Source organism: Megalops cyprinoides, chromosome 11 (assembly GCF_013368585.1).
Source record: "Megalops cyprinoides isolate fMegCyp1 chromosome 11, fMegCyp1.pri, whole genome shotgun sequence".
NCBI classification, from domain to species: Eukaryota; Metazoa; Chordata; class Actinopteri; order Elopiformes; family Megalopidae; genus Megalops; species Megalops cyprinoides.
The window spans coordinates 34506645-34534043 of record NC_050593.1 but is presented as its reverse complement, the minus strand read 5'-3'; the positions used below and the strand labels follow the sequence as shown (position 1 = coordinate 34534043).

Sequence of the window (27399 nt, the reverse complement as noted above, 5' to 3'; positions counted from 1 at the left end):
TGCCCGGCTTGGTTTCATATCTGTGGTATCTCTGCGCTCTCAGGGTAGTTGTCAATGGGTCAACCTGCTGAATCTCCCGGAACCCGTTTCCATTTAACAGTGGGAAAATGCCGCAATCATACACCATCGCGGTAGAAGTTTGGTCTGGGGGGAGTCATAGAAGTCTCTTTAGAAGCACATCAACTCAGAATGCAAGGAAATAGACAGTATTGCTGGACTTTTGCATCCTTGGTCAAACAATGTACAGCTGTATAAATGGTCATCACGCGAACTTAAAATTTACACGCTGGATAAAAACCTCGTGTTAAACAAATACAATTCCTTCATCGTTATAAAATTAATTTAAACAAACCACTGTTGCACTACATCTGAAAAACATTTTTAAAATGTGCGCCTGAATTCACTAGGAAACACAGCCATTATCGTAATTTGATAATTAAATGATCTATAAATGAAATTCTCAGAATAACGGCATAATGCATTTCTTGGACCACCACGTGAGGCGTACATGTGAGGATCTGCGTTTTCCCCGCCCGCTGCATCTATTGATTGGCGTAATTGCGGTCCACCGTAAAGCCGGGGGAGGGTGACCTCGCATTGGATGGACCGCACATCAGTCAACATCCTCGGGTCAACAGCGAGAGGCAGAGGCAGGAGTGCGGTGAGTGGGCTCGTATTTTTGTAAAACAAGTTTAAATTAGTCCGTTCTCTTTGAGAACAGTACCAGATTAATTGGACTGGCGTGGGGAAACGAAAGGAAACGAAAATAACATATTCCTCCTGCATCGGCATGTCATATTCATATGTTGTCAATCAGTAAGTTACTTATAAGCTGTAGATTGTAACGGTTTAGCGGAGCTTTTGCTGGCTAACGTTAGCTACTGGGCAATATCTAACAGCTAGCTAGCAAACGAACAACTACTTTTCCGCAGTAACAGACTGCACCAGCGAGTCTGGCGTTAGTGTATGTTTCTTCCTGCAAGGAATGGAGGCTGTACGCGTTTTTTTTAAGTTTCCCAGCTATCCAGTTGACTGTGTTTCACGCACATTCACCTGCATCCTCACAGTCGCATTGCTTATTGTTTAGCGGCGTATTTTAGTGCAATACATAGCCATAATGTAATGGCTTGTTAAATGGGAGGGTATCAATATGTAGTGTGGGACATAGCTTCCTGGGTAGGCGATGTACTGAACTGTCCACCACATAGGTCTCCCCAGCTAGACTAGTTATGTAGCTGAATATTTAGAGCTAGGCACACGAAATTTTAAGATGAAAACTCGGTGTTTTCTGCAGATGTTCACTGTGACCTGTTCGTCTTGCTCCGTGTTTGTACAGTGAAACTATGATCGCGTAGCTAATGCACTGATATGATTGTAAAAATTTTTTGGTTGGCTATATGACATGCATTTCAAGGAAAACTCATCGTAGCTATGCAGTTGCGTCATATTATGGTCGCTCGTGTTTTTTGTAGCAGAGAGGGGTAGTAAGCAGTAGTTAGAATTGTATCTGTTTAAAGTCACACCTTAGCGATGCACTCATCACGAGGCTTGCATAAATCATGATACATGTGAATGCAAATTATTATTTTACTTGGAAATTGATAATCCTGTTGTGAGTAACGTGGGAATTCCTCACTTGATTATAGTGTTCCCCTTTTTAGCCACAGAGTCATACATATGTGTACATGCCATGCACACGTCAGACATGTCTTGGTTTGAGCAAGAGTCAGTGAAATGTGTCAAGTTCACTTGCGTGACGACCAGAATCCAATACTGCCTTTGTGCTTTCAGGGTGAGACATGTGTACTTAACGTCCCCACATGCTAAGGAGGGATAAGAGTTTATTTTCTGCCTCTCGCTTTTTCTAGTTCCTCAGAGAGAGTATTTACGGGGCGTCAGCTGACACCAGCAACAGAGCAGGTGTCCCCATCTCCAGGACTAGTGTCCCCTCGCTGAGCTGAGACGGTCCATGAAATTGGCCGCTATGGAGAATCTCTCTGCCGTCAGATCTGGGCTCAACATGTCCCACAACATCACCTCCCCGCCAGCCATGTCCATCGACAAGCTGTTCCCAGCGCTGCTGGAGTGTTTTGGGATTATCCTGTGCGGATACATCGCTGGACGGGCGAACGTTATCACGTCCACGCAGGCCAAAGGGCTAGGGAACTTCGTGTCAAAGTTTGCTCTCCCGGCCTTGCTGTTTAAGAACATGGTGCTGCTGGACTTCGGCAACGTCATCTGGTCGTTTCTGTGGAGCATCCTCATCGCCAAAGTGTCCGTGTTCGTCATCGTGTGCGTACTGACGCTGCTGATCGCCAGCCCCGAGAGCCGCTACAGCAAGGCGGGCCTCTTCTCTATCTTCGCCACTCAAAGCAATGACTTTGCACTGGGATACCCTATTGGTAAGCATACAGATATCTCATATTTTCCAGCAGGAAATGCTTCTGTGGCTGTTTAACTCCCCTGGTCAAAATTTCTCAATGTCACACTTTACATAGAAGAAGGGGAGACTCTTGGGAGCGTGTTTGTTCAGTATAATCATTCATGACATTACAATATTGACATTTAGCAGATGCTCTTATCCAGGACGACTTGCACAATTTTGGGTTACAATTTCTGCAATTTTTGTTATCCATTTATACAGCTGGATATTTGCTGAGGCAATTCTGCGTTAAGTACCCTGTCCAAGGGGACAACAGCAGCACCCCAGAGGGGAACTGAACCTGCGACCTTTGGGTTACGAGCCCTGCTCCTTACCGCTATGCTACACTCCTAACCGTTCATTAATTTGAAACTAAAAATAGGTTTCAAGTATGGTAAATAGGGCAATTTATCAGAACATCCCGCACAGATTTAGGTAGGAATGCAACGATGTACCTACCCCTCATCACTCACATACAGTTTGTAAAAGCATGTAAAAAATGAAAATCTTTAAGATTTACCAGACCGCAGCACAAGCCAGCATCCAGCGAAGTACCCAGATGTGATCTCTCATTCCCCTTATGTCTAATTAGCTTATGCATGTGGAAGTGTAATTCAGGGTGTGCGTTAGCATTGTGTTTGGAATAGTATCGTTCCTCTGTGGTGTATATTGCGTTGCACTTACATGTTGATCTAGACATGTGCTTGTGATAGCAGCACTATGTTTGGCGCTGAGGCCTGGTCATGTGTGGTTAGCGGTGTGCTGTTTGTGCAACTCCTCTTGCACCTTGGTTAGACGCACTTTGTAAGTCAGTCTGGATAAGACAGTCTGCTAAATGACAATAATGTAATAGTGTAATGTAGAAATGGATTAGCCTATTTCTCACAGACCTGGTTAGTTTGTAATGCCTTAAATGATCCACTCAAGTCCTGATGAGTGAATACCAAACAAACGAGAAGTCACTGCTGCGACAAGGAAACAATGTCAGATGCAAACACTCAGTGTTTGTGAACAGCTCCCAGTGTAATAGTGCACATATGATATATGTTTGGAGGCAAAGGTCTCTCATGAAACTGCCCGAAGTTTGCATTCCTAAGCTTAAGCAGACGTTTGAAAGCACGGAAAAATGTTGAACCATGTCCCCACAACGGGCCATGACTCATTTCCTCGTTTTGTGAGGCTGCATTTTTTTATGATGTGTTTTCATTCCTTTCTGTCTCCCCTCTCTTACTGAGATGGGGGGAGAGATTATTTTATTTCTGTCAGTAATATCCCTTATCATTTTACAGCACTGTGTGTACGCATGGCAGTGTGGTCTTGAGGACAATTGGATATGCCTCATGTGGCAGGTATTGACTGTGCAGCATCTTCTCAGATGTTCTCCTTTAAATGTGTACGTTTCCTGTGCTTCTCGGACAGTGGAGGCCCTGTACAGGAACACCTACCCGGAGTACCTGCAGTACATCTACCTGGTGGCGCCGGTGTCGCTGATGCTCCTGAACCCGATCGGGTTCGCCTTCTGCGAGGTGCAGAGGTGGCGGGAGGACCACGGTCAGCAGCAGAGCAAGCTGCGCATCGTGGGCGTGGTGGCCCTGCAGGTGCTGAAGAACCCCATCGTCTTCATGGTGGTAGTGGGGCTGGCCTCACACTTTGCCCTGGGACGCCGGATCCCCCCCGTGCTGGAGGAGTTCGTCGACGGCCTGGCCAACTCCTTCGGAGGGGCGGCGCTCTTCTACCTGGGCCTGACCATGGTGGACCAGCTGGGCAAGCTGACCCGGTCCACTGTGGTGGCGCTGATCCTGCTCATCACGGCCAAGTTGTGAGTATGCCGGCGCACCCAGCAGCGCCATCTACAGGCGGCAGTGCGGGTGGGGAAGGGATGAGAGACTCCGTGGCCTTAGAGTTTGAGTGCTGCGTGTTTTTAGATTCCTTTAGATTTGGAACAGCTTTCCCCATTACAACACCTCGTGATGTGAAAATTGATTTAAATGAAACATGTAAGGTCCTGACATAGCATGCTTTTAGAGGCTGAATCGGCAGTGTAGCATAGTTGTAAGGAGCAGGGTTCGTAACTGAAAGGTTGCCGGTTCAATTCCCCGCTGAGGCTCTGTTGCTGTACCCTTGGGCAAGGTATTTAACCCTGAATTGCCTCAGTAAATGTTCAGCTGTATAAATGGGTAACATGTAAAAAATTGTAACCTATGTACGTCCTTTTAAGAACGTCTGCTAAATGCCATTTACCTGCCCGATTTTTCCTGGGATTTCTTGAGGAAGAATAAAACTCCATCTGAAACTCAGCCAGAAAATGTGAGGTTGTTCTGGATTATAGAGCGTATGGTCATAATGATAAACAGTGGGGCTGTGGGGCTTGTCATTACCTGCATGCATAGCAAAGTCACGTAATGAGCGTACCTGTGTGGTCGTGTTTTGACACTGATCCTGAGCATATGATTTTGTGCTTACATCCCAGTCTTTTTAACCAATTTTAGTGAGCCCTTTCTGTGTGGCAGTGCCTGTGCTTTTCTCAAGGGGAACATCTGCTTCTAATTGGAGGTTCCATGACACAGGTCTGGACTTGAAAAAGAGAGCTTGTTTTTCCTTGTTCTCAGATGACACAAGTCCCTGTTGGGCAACACAGCGTGTTGGGTCATATTTGTGGATAGGAGAATGCTGTGTTGTGTAAGAAATTGGCCGAGTCTTTTTTTTGTGTTAGCTTGCAAAGCATAAAGAAATCTGCCATTGCAGCACACGGACAAAGCTTATGAATCAGTTTTCTTCTTTAGTGTTCTGTTTAAACAATTTATTAACTGTAATGGATTGCATTTGCATAGTACTTTCACTGAGTGCTTTTCCCACCATTGGGTGTGACTCAGTTTAGCCTCTGCCAGCTTGTAGCACCCACTGGAGTGATGTACAGTGGTCATGTTTATGCCAGAAAAATGAGCAACCATCATCCTGGCTGGAGAGGGAGGGAGTTATCTTGCCAGGTGGAGGATGGGGAGACTGAAAGAGCCAGAGCAGGAGTTTGATTAGCACACCAGGGAACCTTCTATTCTGCAGAAAGGGCCATTGGCTCTTTTTTATGAACAATGACTCAGGACTTTGATCTTCAAGTCTCACCCAAGCCCAGACCCACTGCTTTAGCCATCAGTCCTTGGGGCGGCAGTGTAGCATAGCGGTAAGGATCAGGGTTCATAACCGAAAGGTTATTGGTTCGATTCCCCACTGCAGCACTGCTGCTACATTGATCAGTCGGGTGCGTTGATCAGTCGGGTGCGTTGATCAGTCGGGTGCGTTGATCAGTCGGGTGCGTTAATCAGTCGGGTGCGTTGATCAGTCGAGTGCGTTGATCAGTCGAGTGCGTTGATCAGTCGGGGTGCGTTGATCAGTCGGGGTGCGTTGATCAGTCGGGGTGCGTTGATCAGTCGGGGTGCGTTGATCAGTCGGGGTGCGTTGATCACTCGGGTGCGTTGATCACTCGGGTGCGTTGATCACTCGGGTGCGTTGATCACTCAGGTGGGCGGTTCTGTCCCCCTCAGGCTGGTGATGCCACTGATATGCAGGGACATGGTGGAGCTGCTGGACTCGGGCAACGCCAGCTCCTCCAACCACTCCAGCCTCTCCAACTATGCATTCCTGTACGGAGTCTTCCCCACGGCCCCCAGCGTCGCTATCTATGCAGCCCAGTACAACATGGAGCTCGAAGTAGTGAGTCGCCTGACTTCTCCAGTGTGCTGTATTACACCCGCAACATGGATCCTTGCTATATATCCGTTATTTTCATTGTGCTGGTAGCTGTCAATATAATGTGGTGAATGATATAGTGTAATGTTGTACAGTAACAGTCAAAAGTTTGGACACAACTGATTAAGATACTGAGAAGCATGCATTCAAAGACATTTTTATCTAAAGACTTATACTAACATGCTTGAAATTTGTTTCTTAGACAAATAAAAATAATGAAGTTGATTCCTATGCGTTTTAATTTCTTTCCAAAAAAGTTTTAATTAAAAAAAAATATTTTTCGACTATTTTGAAAAATCTAAAATTTTAGACACTTTTTCATAACACTTTTTTAGGCACTGCACATTTCCATTTGTGTTATTTCATAGTTTGAATGTCTTTACTATTTTTCTAAAATGTGGAAAATAGTAAAAATAAAGAAAGAAAAGAGTGTCCAAACCTCTGACTGGTATGCAATGTAATGAGTGAATGTAATTTAATGCAATGAGTGAATGAATGAAATGAATGTATTGTAATGTAATATGTGTCTGTAACTGTCAGGTGTGCTGTTTCCCAGGTTACCTCGGGGATGGTTATCAGCACCTTCCTCTCCGCCCCCATCATGTACGTTTCTGCCTGGCTGCTGACCATCCCCTCCATGGACCCGAAGCCGTTAGTGTCTGCGATTCAGAACGTCAGCTTCAACATCAGCATCGTCAGCCTGGTGGCTCTGGTGAGTCGATCTCCCACGCTGCTTCTTCTCACTGAGAGGGTGATCATTACCAGTAATCTGCCCTCTGTGGGTGGCTTAAAGCTGCAATCTTTTCCCGTCCTTGGTGGCTAGATTTTGAAGGATCACATACTGCACAGGTCTTAAACTTGGATAAATATTTTGGGTGAACTCGAGCATTTTTTTGGCTGCTTTTACCAGCATTTTTGCCTGTACTCATTCATATTGCTTTATTCAGTAGAGTAATGTGGTAAAGTAGCCTCACTCCAGATTATAGGCCGTATTTGTTAATATTAAAAAATTATTGAGCTAATGATATGTGTGAATTCAGCATTAGTCTACAAACAATCGCCACATTGAAGCCATACAGAGCACATAAGCTCTCAGCACTGCGGACTCTGTTCTGCTGAGTTGTTTAAGCCTTAGAGAAACTGATGCAACAGCTGTGAGCTCTATTTTAGAGTTTGGTGTGACCATCTACTAATGACGCTTCATTTATGGTAACACATGAAGCCTCTCGCAGACAGGCCTTTGTCTCCCTGTCTTCTGTGGTAGAGGTCTGTTTTGTCGTTTTCTCTCAGCATCACTGTGAAAGTTAAGCAGCGTAAATCTTTGTGTGTGTGATGCATTTTGAAAAGGTTACTGAGCTGGCTGAATGTTTCACTATCATCTGAGCGGAACGTGTAGACCAAGTGAAACCTTGCTCTCACACACGTAGCACTGGGAGGCTGTCAGTGTGTGTGGCTTTCTGCTTTGCAGGTGTGGACCTTCACTGTAATGCTTCTGAGTAAGAAGTTCCGGAGACTTCCGCACATGTTCACCATGAACCTGTTCCTGGCACAGGCAAGAATATGGAATTCATTACAATCCACTCATCACTCAACACACTCTGGTTGTAGAAGTTCCATGCCATATACCAGGTGTCAGACATTAGCAGTTTCATTCCCAGGGGGGCAATGCTATTGTACCCTTGAGCAGAGCACTGTGTTTAACCAAAAAATGTGTCAGTACATTTCCAGCTGTATGAATGGAGGGATATGAAGTGGAAGCTATGTAAGTCACCCTGGATAAAAGGGCAGCAGTGTGGTGTAGTGGTATGCTGCAAGTCTCTTAACCCAAAGGTTGCTGGGTTCATTCCCTGCTGGGGCACTGCTGTTGTACGCCTTGGGCAAGGTACTTAATGCAGAATTACCTCAGTAAATATCCAGCTGTATAAAATGGATAATGTGTACGAATTGTAACGTACTTAAGCCGCTCTGGATAAGAGTATCCGCTAAGCAGCTAATGTAAGGCAGTGTAAAAACAAAGCTGGTTATTTGTTGAATGGTAACTGGTTTGCAGCAGAGCGAGTGAAGCTTTTCTAACGGAATCCCTTTTTGATATTAACATCGTACACTCCTCTCTTTTATAGTTTCTAGTTTGCATTGGTATGATCCTTTGGAACTTCATCTTGAAACGAGACAGCTACATTGGACAGATGTTGACCTTTGGCCTACTGTACAGCTCCCTCTACAGCACTTATGTGTGGACCGGTATGTCATTCTTGCACATTTTCGGACAACTTTGGAAATAACATTGAGGTGCTTTTAAAAGTCATTCGTATTCATGTTGGAGTATGGCACCTGACTTCATTTAAAAGAATCCAAAACTGCATTTCCAATAGTGTGACTTTGATGCATGACTTCATGTTTTAATTAATAAAAATGATAATGTTTGCAACTGGTCTCGAAGATACACCCAAAATTATACCTATACTGGTAAGGGTCATGTCATTATACTACACAGATTAGTATTTTTTGTCGATGCAAAAATAACAAGTGGATTCAATAAATAAAAAAAATGGAGAGTTACAGAACAGAATATTACACAGATCCTACCCTGAAATGAGAACAACATTCAATGCAAGAGTTGTATTTGTTACTATTGAAAGTACAAACCTTGCGTGTGAATGGCTGGCACAGTTGCCATAGCGATGCACAGGATTGGGGCAGCAGTGTAGCATAGTGGTAAGGAGCAGGACTCTGAGAGGTTGCCGGTTCGATTCCCCACTTGAGCAGTGCTGTTGTGCCCTTTGGCAAGGTACTAAATGAACAATTGCCTCAGTAAATATCCAGCTGTATAAATGGATAACATTGTATAATAACTGTAACCGATGTAAGACACTCTGGTTAAGAGCGTTTGCTAAATGCCAGTAATGTAGTGTAATGCATTTGCTGTTGATAGGCCTTCTCGCCCTCTCCCTGGTGCTGATGAAGAAGGATGACCAGCTGAAGATCCAGCCGGGGATTCTGGTGGTTTTGGGCTGGGGGTAAGTCCTGCCGCTGTCCATCACTCATTGCTGGTCAGTGCGGCCTGATTGTGTCTTTGATCGAGAACGCTCTGCTGAAATTTCAGAGTCCCTGTGCTTGTTGTGGGAATGCTCCTCGCTGCTGAAGAGAAGGTTCCGGACGCCATTGACTCGGCCTTCTTCTGCGGAAGACCTCAGGTGAGAGCAGCAGGGGAGGGGAGTTAAAGGTGTTGTGTTTTAACTTGTTTCTGTATTCAAATTTCTCACCATTCTCCAAGAATTTTTCCTAAATATGCACAGTGTTTGGTACTTGGAACAATGCAAATTGCATAGGCGTACTCCATATAAGAAGAAGAACATGTACTGAATTAAAATTAGGTGGTGAGAAAAAGGCAAATTGCGGGGGGAAATTTCTTTTTTGCCAGATTGTTGTTTATATTTTAGTGTGAGAGAGACGTGACCTTTTGCTGTTTGACAGTAGTCGACAGAAGAATATCAGCTTCAACAGTCTTTTTACTGGTAGATAAGGCAGATACACCATTCATCATTATACTATAATTATTACTGATTAATGTAAGTAGCAGAAAGGCATTGTTCTCACCCATATGTGCTTTTACACAGTCATTTTAGAGGGTGCTCTCAGAGCGGTGAGTGTCAGGCTTCAGGGCCTGGTGTAACAGCTCTGCCGATGTAACAGTGGCACTAATGTAACGGCTGTACTGGTGTAACGGCTGTACTGGTGTAACGGCTGTACTGGTGTAACGGCTGTACTGGTGTAACGGCTGTACTGGTGTAATGGTTGTGCTGGTGTAATGGGTAAGCTGGTGTAACAGTTTTGCCGGTGTAGTGCTTGTGCTAGTGTAATAGTTATATTGGTGTAACCGTTGTGGTGGTGTGTTGTTTGTGCTGGTGTAATGATTATTTTGGTTTTACAGTCATGCTAGTGTAATGGTTGTGCAGGTGTAAAGGTTGTACTGGTTTCACAGCTGTGCAGATGTAATGGTTGTGCTGGTGTAACAGTTGTGTTGGTGTAATGGTTGTGTTGGTGTGGCATTTGATTCTGTTGTAGCAGTTGTGTTGTCGTAGCACTCGTGCTGGGGTAATGGTTGTGCAGTAGTGTTACTGGTGTAATACCTGTACCGCTGTTATCGCTGTAATCGCTGTTTAAGTGCTGGTGTAGTGGTCATGTTGGTGCAGCGGTTGTGTTGATGTAACAGCTGTGCTGGTGTAATGGCTGTGCTGTTGTAACGGTTTCTCTCTCAGATCATCAGCACGGCGGTGGTGCTGGCCTGCAGCATTCTGTTGGGTGGCTGCTCTCTGACGGTGCTCAGCCGCGGTGCTCAGAACACCAGCTACCAGGTGCTGGAGTCCAGCTCTGTTTCTGGCACCAACGAGGACCAGAGAGCCCAGAGTGGCACGGAGACCCAGACCACCCTGCAGCCTGCACCCCCACAGGGCAGCATCAACACAGGTACGCACCCCCACAGGGCAGCATCAACACAGGTACGCACCCCCACAGGGCAGCATCAACACAGGTACGCACCCCCACAGGGCAGCATCAACACAGGTACGCACCCCCACAGAGCAGCATCAACACAGGTACGCACCCCCACAGAGCAGTGTCAACACAGGTACGCACCCCCACAGAGCAGCATCAACACAGGTACGCACCCACACAGAGCAGCATCAACACAGGTACGCACCCCCACAGGTCAGCATCAACACAGGTACGCACCCCCACAGAGGTACGCACCCACACAGAGGTACGCACCCACACAGGGCAGCATCAACACAGGTACGCACCCCCACAGGGCAGCGTCAACACAGGTACGCACCCCCACAGGTCAGCATCAACACAGGTACGCACCCCCACAGGGCAGTGTCAACACAGGTACGCACCCCCACAGAGCAGTGTCAACACAGGTACGCACCCCCACAGAGCAGCATCAACACAGGTACGCACCCCCACAGAGCAGTGTCAACACAGGTACGCACCCCCACAGAGGTACGCACCCACACAGAGATACACACCCACACAGAGGTATGCTGGGCCCTAAACCAGAGATTCCAAATTTCAGATGTTCCTCTTATCCTGATTATTTTCTTTTATTGTTACATCATACTGATTTCACATATTGCCTACTGTTAACTTTGTAACTGTTTTAATGCTGTCTTTTGACCAGTCTTTTGGTTCCCTTGTGAAAGAGATTCTAAATCTCAGTGGGATCATAATCTGGGAAAATAAAAGTTGAATAAATTAAAAAATAATAATAAAAAGCAGACATCCCTGTGGAGGGGGCCTCGGGACACAGCCTCTGGCACTAAGTGGACACTGCGAGATTTGGCTGACCCATGAATTTATCTGCTGTGACTCAGCCAAACCCCAAAACCAAGGAAGCTCTGTGTCCCTAAGTCTGTCATCAAAACGCCATTAGGGGAGCATTTGCAGAGGCTTACATAATTCTACACCGACTTTTTGCAGTGCTTGCTTTTGGATTAGTTGTTACTAAAATCCTTGAATGATGGATTTATAGATAAGCCATCGATTTCCTCAGTGTCTTCTTTAAGGGTCTGTAAATGTTTGGATTTGTCTTCCATTTGCCTGATGGGATTGAATGCACACCATCCTTGTGTTCCTGCAGACTACCACATGTGTGAGGGTGGACCAGCCCAGCCCATGCCAGACATGATCACCTGCACCCACACAAAAGACACACCACCTGCACAGCCAGGTACCGAGCAACCCACCGAACAACCTTCAGCCTTGGAGCTGCGTGTCTTTAATTACTGAAACGTGGGGTTTTTTCGCTTGGAGTTTAATTGCTTTGGGCTGTTTGTGTCTGGTCTGAACTGGTTGTGGTCTCAGCTGTTTCACTCTGCCCTTCTTGCACTCATGAACAAAATTTTTTTACGTAAAGCATATCTATGAACCAGTTTCCTCTGGACGGCTGGAACGTGATTTTGGGGAAATATTTGCACATGCTTTAGTTATTGTGTTGATTTCAGGAAAACAGTAGGAGTTGGTTATCTTTGTGTGGGCAGTGTCTGAACATTGAGTCCCACAATAACACACACAGTGCACTCACCATATTACTTTCCACTGTAATATTTTAACACCCTTTTCTCAAGGAGTGTCCATGTGTAATTTACACGTTTTACTTATTTGTTTTGAAATATGCTCCTCGTAGGTTCCTTCACCCCCTCCCCAACCCCCCCCCCCTCCCCTGAGTCAAAATGAGGCCCATATCTGACCTTGCTTTCCCATTACATCACATTGTTGTCATTTAGCAGACGCTCTTATCCAGAGTGAGTGACATAGGTTACAGCAGTTAAAGTTTTATTTATACAGCTGTATACAGCTTCAGCTTCTCTGTAAGCCTGCAGCCAGTGACTGCTCTCTCTCTGCTGTGTCCCTCAGTGCAGTGTGAGTCTGTGTTCTCTGTAAGCCTGCAGCCCCTGACTGCTCTCTCTCTGCTGTGTCCCTCAGTGCAGTGTGGGGTGCAGTGTGAATCTCCCCGCTGTCTGGTGGCCCGGGAGGAGGAGCAGCAGCAGCAGCAGGAGCAGCAGGATCAGCAGGGGACCGACCGGCAGGTGGCCCGGCATGTGCTGCTCTGTCTGCTGCTCATCGTCAGCCTGCTGGCGGTCAGTCACGCCCCTCGCCTCCCCCTCAGAACCCGCCCACAAAGCCCATCACGCAACATTACAGCTCAGGGTGATGATATTAGCGAGCTAGTGTTTTATCCTCTTCTTTCTAAGGGGATTTCTCGTTAGATTACGTCACATTACAGTCCACTGTTATTATATTAGTGAGCTGGCAGTTCTGTCTTATTTCTCCTTAGATTTTATCACTGTTCTGTTTTCAAACTTCCATTCCTGTGGAATACATATGTTTAATTAAGGAACAGCGTTATAACAGCCATGCATTAAAACTTAAACCTTATAGCACTGCCATAGCATCACAGCACAACAGACAGGGGGTGGTATATCTGCTGTGGTTGAATCTCCAGACTTCACCCTCATGTGTACCCAGTGTGGGATCTTCTAACGTTTGGGCAGATAGCCAAGTCACACTCGCAAGCGTGTTTTCTCAGAACTACCCATGAGGTGTTTGTTCTTGCACTGGGGAGCTTGTGCAATGTAGACATGTGAGAACAACCTGGTTTGGCCTGCTCCAGTAGGTGAACTGTGTGAAACTGAGCCCTGTCCTGTGTTTCAGAACCTGTCCAGCTGCCTATGGTGGCTCTTTAACCGCGATCCTGGGAGACTCTACCTAGAGCTGCAGTTCTTCTGTGTGGTGGCTAACTATGGACAGGTGAACTTCCTGATGCCTCACTGCCGTACTCCTGATGATGTCTCCTCATTTGCGTCTCACAAAATGCTGCAATCTGGCAATTTTCTTCGCCTTTGTCGGACAGTTTACATTTATAAAACTTAACGAAAACAAAGTTACTCTGCGGCCTTTGTCATTGCTGTTTAGCATTCACGTTCTAATATTCTGAATTTTTTGCAGGGCTTTATTTCTTTTGGGATTTTTGGTCTGGATAAGCACCTGATAATCCTGCCATTCAAAAAAAGGTGAGTCTGGCAGCAGTCCCTGTTTTGGGTGCTCCCGCGGTGGGGTTTTTGGTGTTGTTGTGTGGGATTGTGTGTTAAAGCCATGTGTGTCGGTATTCTCCTGACTGTGCCCAGGCTGGCGAGCATGTGGCCAGGCAGGCCGCAGGGGGCGGAGCCACAGGGGGCGGAGCTTCAGGCCACGGTTGCCGAGGACATCCGGCTGACCTGCACGCAGTTCGTCCGCTACCACAAGGACCAGTGTGTGCAGGACGTCGTGCACAAGAGGAGGTGAGGGACCAGCTGCACGCACCCGTCTGACCTCTACCCACGATGCTCTGCGGAGGACCTCACTGTGCCTCACCGTGTGACGCGGGCCGCTCTGTTTTGGGGAATCCGTTTGGCTTCGTTCTTGGCCTCTGTGTTGTGTTGAAGCGGTTCTCGCGTAAGGCAAGAGTCACTTACCCATGTGACAATAAGGGCCAATCAAATGAGCATTGTGTGAAGACAGAAGAACCTTTTTATTCAAAAGTAACGCCACAATAAATTCAGTGTTTTTCTGTGGTTTTATTGTAAAATATGTCTGCATGTTTTCTCATGTCAACAGCTAAATTTATCTCCAGATGTATTTAGCGTTATATGACATATGAGCGGATTTATGTCAAAGGATGGCAGAATATTGTGTTATATTGTGCTTTTCTCTGCTGGTCTTTTTCTGAGCATCTCTCCCACTTCTCTCTGTATGTCTGTCTGCATGGTCTCTGCTCCTCCATTCCTCTGCTCGCTCTCTCTCTCTCTCCCCCCTCCCTCTCTCTCTCCCTTTCTCTCTCTCTCTCTCTCCCCCTCTCTCAAGCCCCCCCCCCTCTCTCTCTCTCTCCCTCTCTCAAACCCCCCTCTCCCTCTCTCTCCTCTCCTCTGTCTAGCCACTCTGGTGAGAGCTTAACAGGCCCAGTGGGTGAATCCTTCCTCTGATATGCAGGTGTGGGGAAAGGATGGTGGCGGACACCGATCTGGTGGTGTGGCTGCAGTGGGTGGGCGTGGCCCTGCATGACAGGGCGTGGCCCTGCTGTACGGGGCACAATTGCAGCGGGGTGGGGTGCTTTGGCATCGCTGTGCAGGAATTCGACTTCCAGGAAGACTGCTTTACAGACAAGGGCAGGCAGGATCGGTAGGGCTGTCATGTGACTCGTGGCGTGTCATGTGACATTGGGGGGGGGGGGGGGGGGGGGTGTGTGTGAACATGGGACTTAGCTCCTTAGTACAGTATTATATTTATTTGCATTATGAAATGCAGTTTGCACTTAGATTTAGAATAGTCTAACACAGGCAATCACTTGGACAAAGAGGGTAAATTGGCTACATACATGCCAGAAGAAAATAAACATTTTACGCAGGTGTGTTGCCTGGCTGCAGTTGGGCTTGATGCAGCAGGAAAAGCTGCTTTAATGTGCCAAGACCTGCACTGGACTGAGTTTACAAATGCAGTATTCCTGGCCATGAGGAGTCAAGAGTTAGAGATGAAAGGAGGAAGACTGTTGGGATCAAAAAAATGCACCAGGCTTTGGTCTGAATCGATGGAGTGTGTTTGAGAGCTGCACTTTAGATATCAGAATCTTCACCTAGGGCTTCTGTCCACTGGGACGTCTTCCAGGAATCAGTGCATGACCTCATCAGTGCCCTGTGTTCTGTAAAAAAGCCAACCTGCCAAAGGAAGGAGGCGCTGGAGTGAAACTGTGAGTGACACCAGTGTTACAGGGTAACTCATACCACGTGTCCGTGTGGAGCCACCTCTCCAACTCCCACAAAGCAGCTGTGCTATACTGCCTGCTACATTTCATTTACATTTACCGTGGGATGCTCAATTTATCAAAACATTTAACAGAAGTGTTTTCTGTGAAGATCTGTAAAGGTGCATACAGTTGCACGTGGTTTGTTTAAATTGCTGTGGAATTGATTAGGTTTGTAGCCTAAACTATTAGCTGAATTGCAACACTACTGTTATTGCTATGGTTACTTCTAACTGAACCCAGATCTGTGTCAGAGTACATTTCTGGGTTCTAATATTGATATGTCTTTTTCAAGGTAGGTCTTGTTCAAGTGACAAATACAGATTCACAGAGTGTCTCTCAAAGGACTTTTTTTCAGTCTGTCTGGTTATTACCTGTAATGTGAGCATTCAAAGGAAGGGTTTTTCTCTGAAAATTTCACCTTAATATTTTTTTAAATGCATATCCAGTCTGCATTCTAATTTATTTAGTTTTCTGGAAAAAAGTAACTGAAGATAAGCCCCAAGAAAAGTTTTGTTGGTTACAGGGGGCGCACAGAATCTTCAGTTACTTTTCATCACAAGGTGAATCAGACGTGCTTATGTGCTTCTCATGTAAACAGCCCAGGTGCCTTGAGTTTATGTTTCACTAATGTCAGCCATGTTTGATACGATCATTCTATTTATTTCAGACTCAGGAAAGAGAAATTACACACCGCACATTAGGCTTCAGTGCTTTTGTTTGTTTTGTTTTGTTTTTTTTTTGCTTTGGTTTTGGGTTTATCCACTTTGTGACTCATGTATTTGCATTGGTTGAGTCGTATCTGTTACATAAATGATGTATTAAAATGCTTCAAGGTGTAATTTAATTTCATATTAGGTTTTGGATTTGATTTTGAGCGGAAAAATTACAGTATAATCTCACATTTTGACTAGTTTTTCACCAACCGTGGGGGAAATGGTGGCAGCTATAGTTTGCAACTCTACTATCAGATGACATTGCTTAAATTGCTTATAGTATATAAGTTATATATAAAATTATAGTATTGCTGACAATATATCTATATTTCTGAAGATTTTTTTATTAGCAGAGTGCACTTTGCTTATAAGAAATACTGATGTAAGATTCCATCACCTGTAGTGATCAAAAACATTGGGACAAAATTAATACAGAATCAGTCCAGGATTAACATTTAAAATCATTACTTGTATGAATTGAGCAATATGCCAATAAGAGAATCATTCTGGACTCATTCACAGCATGTAATAAAGTACTCGATGGAGTGCAATGGTGTATAATTAATGAAAAAAGCCATTTGAATACAGCGTGTTGCTTATCTCCAGGTAATTACCTCAGCCCCCTGCAGGTAAAATACTTTGAGGCAAGAAAGTTGTGCAGATTATGGCAGTCAGCATGGCAGGAGCAATAGAGATGCTCTGTACAGGTGAAATACGCTTCCACCTCGAGTCCAGAGACAGTCGACCCGGGACAGAATGCAGCCGAGGAACTGGGCATTCCACAGCCGGCACTGAGATTCTATTCTAGAACTACGGAGTCCTGTCATAATGAAAGCGAATCCAGACAGGCAGGGCACCACAGTGCTGATTATCATGGGAACATGCAAAAAATAATGTCAAATGTATTATTTTCTGTTGTAATTTATTTAAGGACATTGGCCGCACTACAGCATTGTAGCTCACAGAGGGCTATCAATTTGCAGGGTGACATTCAAATAATTGCTGAGTGTCATGTTATGTTCTTTTACAGTGGATTGTCTAAAATTACTGAACATTTCAAATAGGTTCTGTTCTACAATTGAACAACTTAGCCAAAGAAATTTCTTGATTAATTCAAAGAAAAAGATGAGTAAAACATCCCTTTTTACCCACAGGTTTGGACTTCCACTTTTTAACAGTCTGCTTGTCAGAATGAAATTGTGGACAGTAATTCTTATTAAGGCAGTGCACTGCACTTTGCTACTTTAACAACATCCTATATGCTGTCACATATGTATTTCACAGGAGGCTGGAATCACTCATTTGATTCAGTATTAATTTTAGCAAAAATGTAATTGAATACTTTAGTATGTGTCACATTTGTCACTTTCCAACGGAGTGTTTTTCATATGGTACACTAACACTGTATGGGGCATTGAGTCTTGATTAAAGCACGGAAGAGATTATGGATTTTTCCCTCTGAGCGAGGTACTGTGTGCCACTGGATGTGGGGAAGATTAAATGGCCGTGTAAACAGCTTTGTGGGAGATGTGAGTGTTTGGTTCTGGGTTTATGCATGTATAGCCTATTTCCACTCATCCTGGGAGCCAAACGTTGATGCATGTGCCTACAGTGGTCAATGCGCTGTGATTACAATGCAGACTGTTAGGAGAAATAAACAACCTTTGCCAAACGGCTGTGTTTCGACTGGTCTCCAGAGTCATTTCACCGGATTACTCAAGGGATTGCTTCTTCAGTTTGATTTGTAATCAAAACACTGAAATTGTTTTAAAGTATTTCTAGCGTTTTTGTAAAGTGTTTGAAATTGTCTTTGTATGAGTTCATATAGTTCAGATTCTTTTTAGTGTTCAGGCTCATTTGTAGCATGCTGAACAGATGCAGTGAATATCTGTTTACCTTCACCTGCAGTATACTGTGTGCCTGATTACAAAATCCATGCAGAAATGTCATGTCTGAGAAGTGTGTGGTGTTGGAGACAGGATGACTATCCATACACCTGTACTTCACCATATGGTCACAGTCAGTACCTTGTAGCATTATTTCAAATATAATAAATGACAGTTATAAAAATGTCCATCTTCTATGGAAAGGTCAGGGAGACTAAAATGTTGATAAAATTGAAGAAAAAGAAAAAAATACAAATGATATATCTTTGGAGCAATAGGCAGTATTTATTTCACTATGAACTTGAGTTTTGAGGGAAGTTTAGGTAAAAATTAAAATATTTTGTATTACAGTTTGAATTCCCTAACGGCCAATTGGTTAATTATGTGTGAATATTGACATTAACTTCCAAATGAACCATTGGACAATTCCTGTGGCTGAGAGAACAGCAGACGGCTGGAGGACTTCTTTCAGATTCATATTTTACAACTTACAATTCATCAAAACTGACCGTCAAGACAAGATGACAGTTTCTGTCACGGGCTAAAAAATTTTACCTGCAGGTTTTCTTTTCCAACTTTCTGAGGAGCTGTAACTTATTAAAAACAGCAAATGTTGATATAAACTTCTCTTCAATATGTCATTCTGTGTTCTGTTCATCTCCTTTTAATGTTGAAATGTTGAATTTTTGTCTCGCATGAGAGCAAATATTTCAATTCCTATATTCACTACATATTAAGTGTGTTCAGATATCATCTCAGCAGAGTACTCTGGGGATCATGCTCCTCGGTTTCTGTCCTCATAAGCAGCCTGTTTATCAGAACAAGCTTCATATTTACATGATGGTCTTTCAGATGAACTGAGTGGTCTTTCCCTGTTTGACTGGAGAATATAAGTGTCTGACTCTTCCTCCGCTGTAAAAGTATCTTCAGAGAGAGGTGCCTGAAGCCAAGAGCTCACTGCATCATTGATATTTAGTGTTATATGAGGTCTCTCGGAGTCCTTTAATTCTTACTAAGGCATTAATCCTCACGTGTGGTGTTATAGTCTCTGAGGAAAGGAGTGCTAATTATGCTCTAGGATATAAATGCTGTTAAATACATATTAGCAACTCGATGAATGGCTCTGGTTCTGCACACATGACTGCCAGGCTTTGAGTTAATATCAATTCTGTTGTTGGTTTGGCTTGTGTAGGAATAACCAGAACAGTGTTAAGGTAGACATCAAAGAGATCTTGCACAAGAAACTACCTGACTCACGGATAAGTTTACACACAGATGTTTAAAGATGTCTGACAGTATGTGAAATTGTTGTCATTGTTGATTTGGGCCGGCAGTCAGGTGTGACTTGAGTTCGTTCTCCGTTGACTCTTGTTGTGACGGCCAGTTCTGTTGTTGCCTCCTCCTAGGCAGAGAGCAGGAAAGGAGCGCTTTGCAGTGGCACAACATTGAGGAGGAGGGCCTACAGAGGGCTGAGGCACCGGGCAACTCCTGATGGTCTCTGCGGAGACGGGGCCGTTGCTCCTCTCTGATCTCTAACTCCAGTGAACAAACACAGAAGTGCAGTTCAATTAAGTTCAAAATTAAAATGTCTGATTGTGTGTTCTGAAACAGGAACGGTTATCATTACCTGTTTGGTGAACGTTCATATTCACTGGCCTGCGTGGGTAGCTCTTGTGGACATGTCATGGTGCCAGTCTTTCCAGGTGGGGAGGTTCGTGTGGAAGCAAAAGGCTACCCTCTGTGCGGAACTGTATGACGTGTCTGAGAGTGGATCGTGCCATGAGCTGTAATCTCACAGGTCAGAGGTCAGAGGTCAAGGCAGCTCTCAGTGATGTCACTCACTTGAAGGAGAGGGAGATTCTGATGTTCCAAGATCGCATGGGCAGAAATCTATCTGATCGCCAGGCAGGGGTGCTGGTAGGAATTTTGGGCCCCCTGAAAGGTTAATGCACTGTGCCCCTATATATATATATATGTAACAAAAATATATGGTAGAATCATTGAGGGCCCCTGTCTGCTTGGGGCCCTAGTGAAGGAGCATTTTAAAGTCTAAGCAACAGACATTTGTAAATTTTAGGCCTGCGTTACTGACGAGGCTTCCTTTCTCCCCTGCGTTTTGCAGTGGTGTTTGGTGTGTGTGGCGGCAGCAGGCAGGAAGCGGAGTGGCAGAGTAGTGTGTTTGCGCAGGGACTGCGCGGCTCGTGGTGCTGATGGGGGCATCGCTGAAACGGAGCCCTCCTGTGCGGCAGGAAAAATGCGATGATTGTGTATTCTGATTCTCCTAACCGCCGCCTTCGGGGGGAATAATATCTTATGATTTGCTCAGCCGGAAGATGAGTGAGTTGATTTGGTCCCCTTATCCGTTAACAAAGCCGCGGCTGGAGTCCCCCGCCGAGGCAGCCGGCGGCGTGGTGCGGGCGGACACCGGCGCCGTGCTCGGGCTGCGATTCGCGCTAACGGGCCCGTCGATGCACCCCTCCGAGTTAATGGCAGAGACAGGAAACAGTGGGTTTGTGCTGAAACAAAGTGCGCTGGAGAAAAAGGGCTACTGTTTGTGATCCGTGGCAGGTAATCGTCCAGCCCAACCCCCCCTCCACCCCCCCCCCACACACACACCCCGCCACCAGCAACCCGTGGTGGAAAAGAAACCCAGCCATGTCTGCCGCCACACAGCCTGAATTTAACTTTGATTGCCGTAAAATGGCCAATTATCCGAACAAACGACAAAGCTCTTCCAGTCGCTGCAAGTTTAGGCAAGTGGGCAGATTTAATGAGACTAGCTGCTAAAATTGCTGTGCAGAAATACACGCAGACACACACACACACGGCTTTTCATTATTTCCCTAAAGGAGCAATCTACGGAAGAGATTCTTTGCTGTGTTTTTTTTCCCCAATCCGCAGTGAAGTTGCTTCTTTTTGGCACATCTGGAGAGGGCTCTGTATAGGCTGTATCTGACTATTCCGCTCTGGTGTATGCCTTCTGCGCTTTAGTAGGCATGTACTGTAATAAAATGTTTTGTGCCGTAGGAGTATCTAGCTAATAAGGAAAAGGTCAAGCCGGAGGTTGAATTCCTGAAGTCTCTGAGAACTGAACAACTGAACACGCTCAGGTGCAAATGCAGGAAGCTCGCGTGGGCTTTCGTCACTTTCAGGCCCTACAACACTCTGTATTCTCTATATACTCTGTAATGTAAAACAACAACCAATACACATGGCATCAAATACAAATATACTGTACATATGAAGTGCAGTTGAGCTGAATAAAACATATTTAAATAGCTCTTTCTCCCCCTGGTGAGCTCTGGTAATGCGGTTAGATTAGTAGTGATATTCTGAGAGGCTGGACTGCACCTTGTACTTTGTCCATTACTGCACCATTCTCTTGTGCAGATTGATTTAAAGCATGCACCAAGCACACCTCCTTGAGATACTTACCTTGATTTTTCCATTGTAGATCCCTGCAGAAAGCCTAAGCCAGGTATGGGGAGGTAGATTACCCCCAAGACCATGCCAAATATCTCCTGACTGCTGACTGCTGATATGTTGTTGTTCACACATTTCAGAGTAATTTAACATAGCTTAACCAATAAATAGTCTTTCATGACATTATATTATCTTTGCATGAGAAAAACCTTTAAACCTCCTTATGATTTGATTGACTTCATTGTAACTTTTTTTTGCATCTAGAGACCATGTACCAGATAAAGGGCACTATTTGTAAATGTGCTGTACCAGAGATGTCCGTGTATGTAGGAATCATTATACGTATTATAACAGGGTTGGCAGGGTGAGCATATTTTCCATGGGAAACAAGTAAATGAACAAGTGGACACATTTACATTTTAGCTGAATACAAATATGGCACATTTGCCCGCAGTATTTGACTTTGCTTAAAAGGGTGTATGCTAATTGTCAGTAATTTACCAGTGATTTATAACTAAACTAATAATGGTTACATAAGGAGACTGGGTAAAAGTTTCTAAAAGAAAAATACATCTCTCCAGCCTCGCGGTTCTTCCCCTAAATTTCCCTAAATTTGTTCATCTAATTAAGTCGCACCCCCTCTTTTTGCACAAGTATAACTGTGGGAGCTATCCCCTCACTGCAATAAACACGTCTTTGTTGAAAGTTTCGCTTTTTATTAAAAAAAAACGCAAACAGCAAAGCTTGATAACTAAAATCCTTTATGAGAATCTTATTGCACAGTGAACTACCGTATTTCTGTATGGTAGGCAACACGTTTGTCTCACTTATATCCAGCAGAGGGCGCCAGCGACTGCAATTTCAGCCGCTGGCGAAACCGGTTTTTGTCCATATTCATTCGCTTTCATTGGATTCTTCTTTGCCCAAGTGTAGGCTGTGTGGCGTAGGGGTCTATACATGAGACGACTTAAGATTTCCAGTGGAGATAAAAATAGGGGTCATGTTTTGGACGAAATGTATACTTATTCTGAGTGATTTCACCCCCTGCTTCAGAATCATTAGAATTTAAATTTTTCTACACCATATCCATGAAATGATACAAAGCCACTTGTAGGCCTACGCACAACTAATGAAGATGACCAGATTGTGTATGCTAATATTAATAAATAGCTTTTGGTTAATCTAGGCTGGCGTTCAATGATAATGACATTGTGTCATAGCGCCCCTGATTTAACTGTTAGCCTGCTCTGACAACTATCTGGCATCGGCTTCTTTTGAGGCGCTCAAAGTGATTTTCCGATTGTCCCCTTGTACATATCAGTGGTGTAGTATGAAATTAACAGCCAATGAGATACAGTGGTTTAAAATCGGATTGCTTCAGATGTGTGTACTTTACTGTCAGGGCATGACAAAATCTGAGGACTTAGTTTGATTATTAGTCTGAATATTCTACACAGTAAAAATAGCAACTCGAAATATCAGGTAAAAATATCAGTCGAATTATTATTATTATTATTATTATTATTATTATGTTGTTGTTGTTATCATTAGTATTCGTATTATCATTATTTGCGTACACTTTCAGTAACATTTCATCTGTTTTGAATGTGAGGCAAATTTAATAATGAATAAAATCAAGCAAATGAATGAAATGAAAGCATCCGCGAGAGGCGATTCTGAAGTTTCACTGGGAAGCATCCAGTAAAGACTTCTGATATGCAATATTTTGCATTTTTAAAATATTAGTACTTTTGGAATTGTGCAAACATGTAAAAATGAAATAAAAGCCAAATATTTTAAGATATATTCAAAATGTGATCAAAATGAACGAGAATTCCCCTGACGTTGTACTTTGACCATTCAATGATATCTGACATTTAAGAAATTCTGGGATTGGATAATTGATAAAGTGGGCTATTACGACGGTTGCAGCAAGAACAGATGACGGACTGTTGTTAATTTTCACAATTTATGTATGACAATTTGCAAATTATGAGTGAAATAACATTGATTTATATCTTAATAGGTTTCATATCAAAAGCAACATCTTAAAAGAATTTTATAAATCTGTTCTTTAACAGAATAGGTGCCAAAACTATACATATATTATTTTATTCTATAAATATTAAGTAGCCTAGAAATGTTTAGTATTGGATAAGGTGTCAGGATGCTGGATTTCTCTCAAAATAAAAATATTGGACGTATACGTAAGCAGTGTGGTTGAAAGGCGTAGATCTTTAGCGCAGTGATTGGCCCCGTCAATTAAACATTCTGATTAAATGTTTCTAAATTTCTACATTCTGAGTGTTCTGCTCTTGAAAGTTAAATTAATATTTATTAAGGCCCGTATTTATGTTGTCATTGATTAATTCTTCCTCTCTAGCTCATTAGATTTCGATTAAGAATGATTTGATGTTAATGTAATTAGTATGTAATTCTGATGTGTATAATTACTGTAATTACAACACTCAGGTAACCGAATTTGAGCTAAAAGGTTAGCTTCGAGCTCCGTTAGCTTTTCATCCTTGGTAAAGCTGTGGATTTCTGGTGTGTACCCTGTGATGAAAATACCGAACCCGTTCATTGTAGTGCTATAGCCTACTTGCAGAGGATCACCAACTCCTCACGGTTTGCGAATGTGTCATAAAATCAATAAATTACCAGCATACATACGTACACATATATTAGAAAATAAAACGCATGCTCTAACTACTTGTGATATTGCAGTACAACCGAGAATATGATTTTAAGTGAAATAACCTCAAATGTCATAAGCACGATTCATTTCGAATTAATAATCTCAACCTAAAGGTGGCGCTAATATGCTGAGAACCTGGTTCATTTTTGTTGATTATAATAATTGCCTACTTAAAATAAAATTTACGAACATGTACGCACAAAAATGCAGTTCTCAATAATCCCCAGCAATGCCTTCAACAACTCAAGAATTTCCTTACAGTCGCGTACTGTTGTGTATATGAATTTATCATGCAAATCACATTTTAACGAAGTGTTTCCTTCACTGTAAGGCCTGACATAAGAAAATTGCATTAAAAAATTATATGTATTATATATCTGCAATAATTGTGTGTATATCCTATATCCACACTTGCTGTGTATATTTTACAATTCAGTTAAATTTTACACTGTCTACATGCAGGCCTACTTCTTTATTTTGTTCGTGCAACATTTTATCCGTATGAAAAACCTTTGTTTACTTTTCAACATTGAAACGTGTATCTACTTTCTAACTCTGAATGATTTTCCCATCCGTAAATAAATTCTGCCAAATACGCAAAATACATTTTCTTTGCTGCAAGAGACCGGTCATAAACTTAATTGCTAAGAATTAGCCACCTGATTTCGTTGAAGAATTGCGGCTTGATGGACAGTTTCTGACCCGAGGAGGAAGACGACGACAGCGCGATGCTCTTGATCAGTGATTTGGGTAGTATAACCCTGAGCCCCGCAAGGCTCGACCTGCTCTTTCTGCTTTGATCTACTCTCATTGTGGCTCAGAAACAAAGATAAGCTAGCCTAACGCACAGCGAGAGGGCATTCCACGGAAACGCAACAAAAGCGCTGACTGACAATAAGCACTGTCTGCAACCCCGGGCGGCTCTTCCCTACAAAGACTTAACCTCACTTATATCGTGTCGCTTTCAGTTTCCCGTTTGTGAATCTCCACAGAACCAGAGCCTGCTAAGAGTGTTTCAGGAATGCTCTCCCAGCTATTTCTGCTATTGTATTCTGCATGGAAAAATAAGGAATATTTGCGGGGTTTACATAAAAGACAATTTATATCATTGCCAAGCCGGCATTTTGAGGCTTTTACGTGTGAAATTTAAGACATTCAGGGTGCTATTTGAAAGACAGGTTTATCTTAAAATGTGGTTATTTCATGAGGCTGTTTACTGATCTGAATTATTTTGTGAAATAATTTGAAGAGAATTAATACACAATAAATAAAATAAATACATTATGAGTGCGTCGTACGTGTTTAGTTTATGGCTGTATAGTTTTATTCAGATCTGCTTCAAATTTACGCTGGTTGGTAGCGAAATAACTGTTGACAACTGTCATTTTATACACAGTTTTTTACGTTATCAGTTGTAAAGCCAGCCACCAGGACACAAAAGGAAATGAAAATAATTTTCTTCTAAATAATTGCCTTCTGGTCAATTTAACCTCGCCGTTCTGAAAGAGGTTGTCTAAATGAGATTCGTGCCCCTAACGTGTTCCCAGGCCCGGGCCCGCACTCTAATTATTCCCTGGGTTTTTCTTTAGAATCGGACGCTGCACTGGGTAAGCACAAAGAACCCAGAGAGCATCCTTGAACCTTTTCAGTGCGGGGCTACTGATATTCAAATAACATGCAAGAGCCATTTGACTGCGCTGCGACATAAGCATTTCAAATTCAACATTTGCATACATCTTTTTCTTTTCAGAAGGAAAGAAACAGTTGGCCTTCCACAAAATCACATCAAGTGTTGTGTTTCTGAAAGCTTAAAACTGTTTACGCGCAGCTCTGAATTTCTATCTCTGCGTTTGACATGCAGATTTAAGCAGTTAATTTGGACAATTAAAGCACATATTCAAGGGATCTTTGTCACCATATCCCCGCGAGGTTCCCGAAGGGATGCGAGGCCGGACAAATGATGTGTCGGAGATTAATTAGATATTTGATAAGACACGAATCCCTGACCGGGAATACAAGACTCATGGGGCTGTTATGTGCTCCAAATCATAATTAATAACATTTACGAAGATTTTCATTTGGGCATTAAATGTCTGTTCCGGGGTGTTAGCGACTGATGTATTGCACGGAGCAAACGTTCGACAATGTGTGATTGCCTTTAACAGCAGGGTGCGACTTATTTGCGGGTAGAAACAAGTTGTTTGTCTGCGTTTTACATTTGAAATTTTTTTTTTATATTACAGACATTTTTACACATTACAATTGCAAACTCAATAGAGTTGCAACTGCAAACGTCGATAGAAAATATTGGTTGCATTACTAAGATTATCCCTTTTGAATCGACCCAGTTCAACCACTAAAGCTATATAAGGCAAACATTAGACATGTTGAAGATAACGTAAAATAAATACGTAAATAATCTTCCCAATTAAATAAACGAATGCTGCGAATTTGGTGTAAGTCTCTTTAATTTTTTTTTCTTCAGAAAATCAAAGGCTTATTATACTTTCGTTCTTATACAAATAAACGTTTATAATGTAATATAATAACGCTGTAACGTTTATAATATCTTTAGAATCAAGAAAAGAAATTGTTTATTTTTAAATAGCCGTTTACGTACATACTGTAATTCACAAAGTGCGTCGGAAGCAAAGGTAACTCCCTGAATTTCAGGAACCCAACCACAGACAAGACAATCATAATTAACATTCACAAGAAAATAATAACATGTTCCGCATTAACATTGTATGTACAGAATGGCAACTTTACATATAGTTCCACGAAGTTCATTGGATTGCTCACCTTTTGCGCATTGATCCTTACAAAAAAATCAAGCGTTTAAGATCTTATATGCGGGATGCTTGGTATGGTATGACATACAAGTTGCCATTCTTATATAACATAGGTCATTATGCAGGCTATTTCGTATGGGTTTTATTAAGGGCTTTTAAAATATTCTTAAATTACGGTGCATTGTGAGGTGTCTTGAACTTAAAAAAAAGTTTTGCGTTGAAAATATGAAATGTATTCGTCTTGAAAAGACCGCATTTCGCAGCCTTCAGTGTTTCAAATCCCAGACCCGTTTTTTTTTCTAAACAAAATGTGCCATTTTCGTTGAATTGTTTATTTGTTATATTCGAGGTCATTTGCGTGTCGTTATTATGGCTCCTAGCCAT

General features: G+C 43.2%; 1 pseudogene; it reads left to right on the top strand.

Annotated features, from left to right (window-relative positions):
- The first annotated feature begins 1873 nt into the window (after nt 1-1873).
- LOC118785402 lies at nt 1874-20660 on the top strand (annotated as a pseudogene).
- Nucleotides 20661-27399: the final 6739 nt, after the last annotated feature.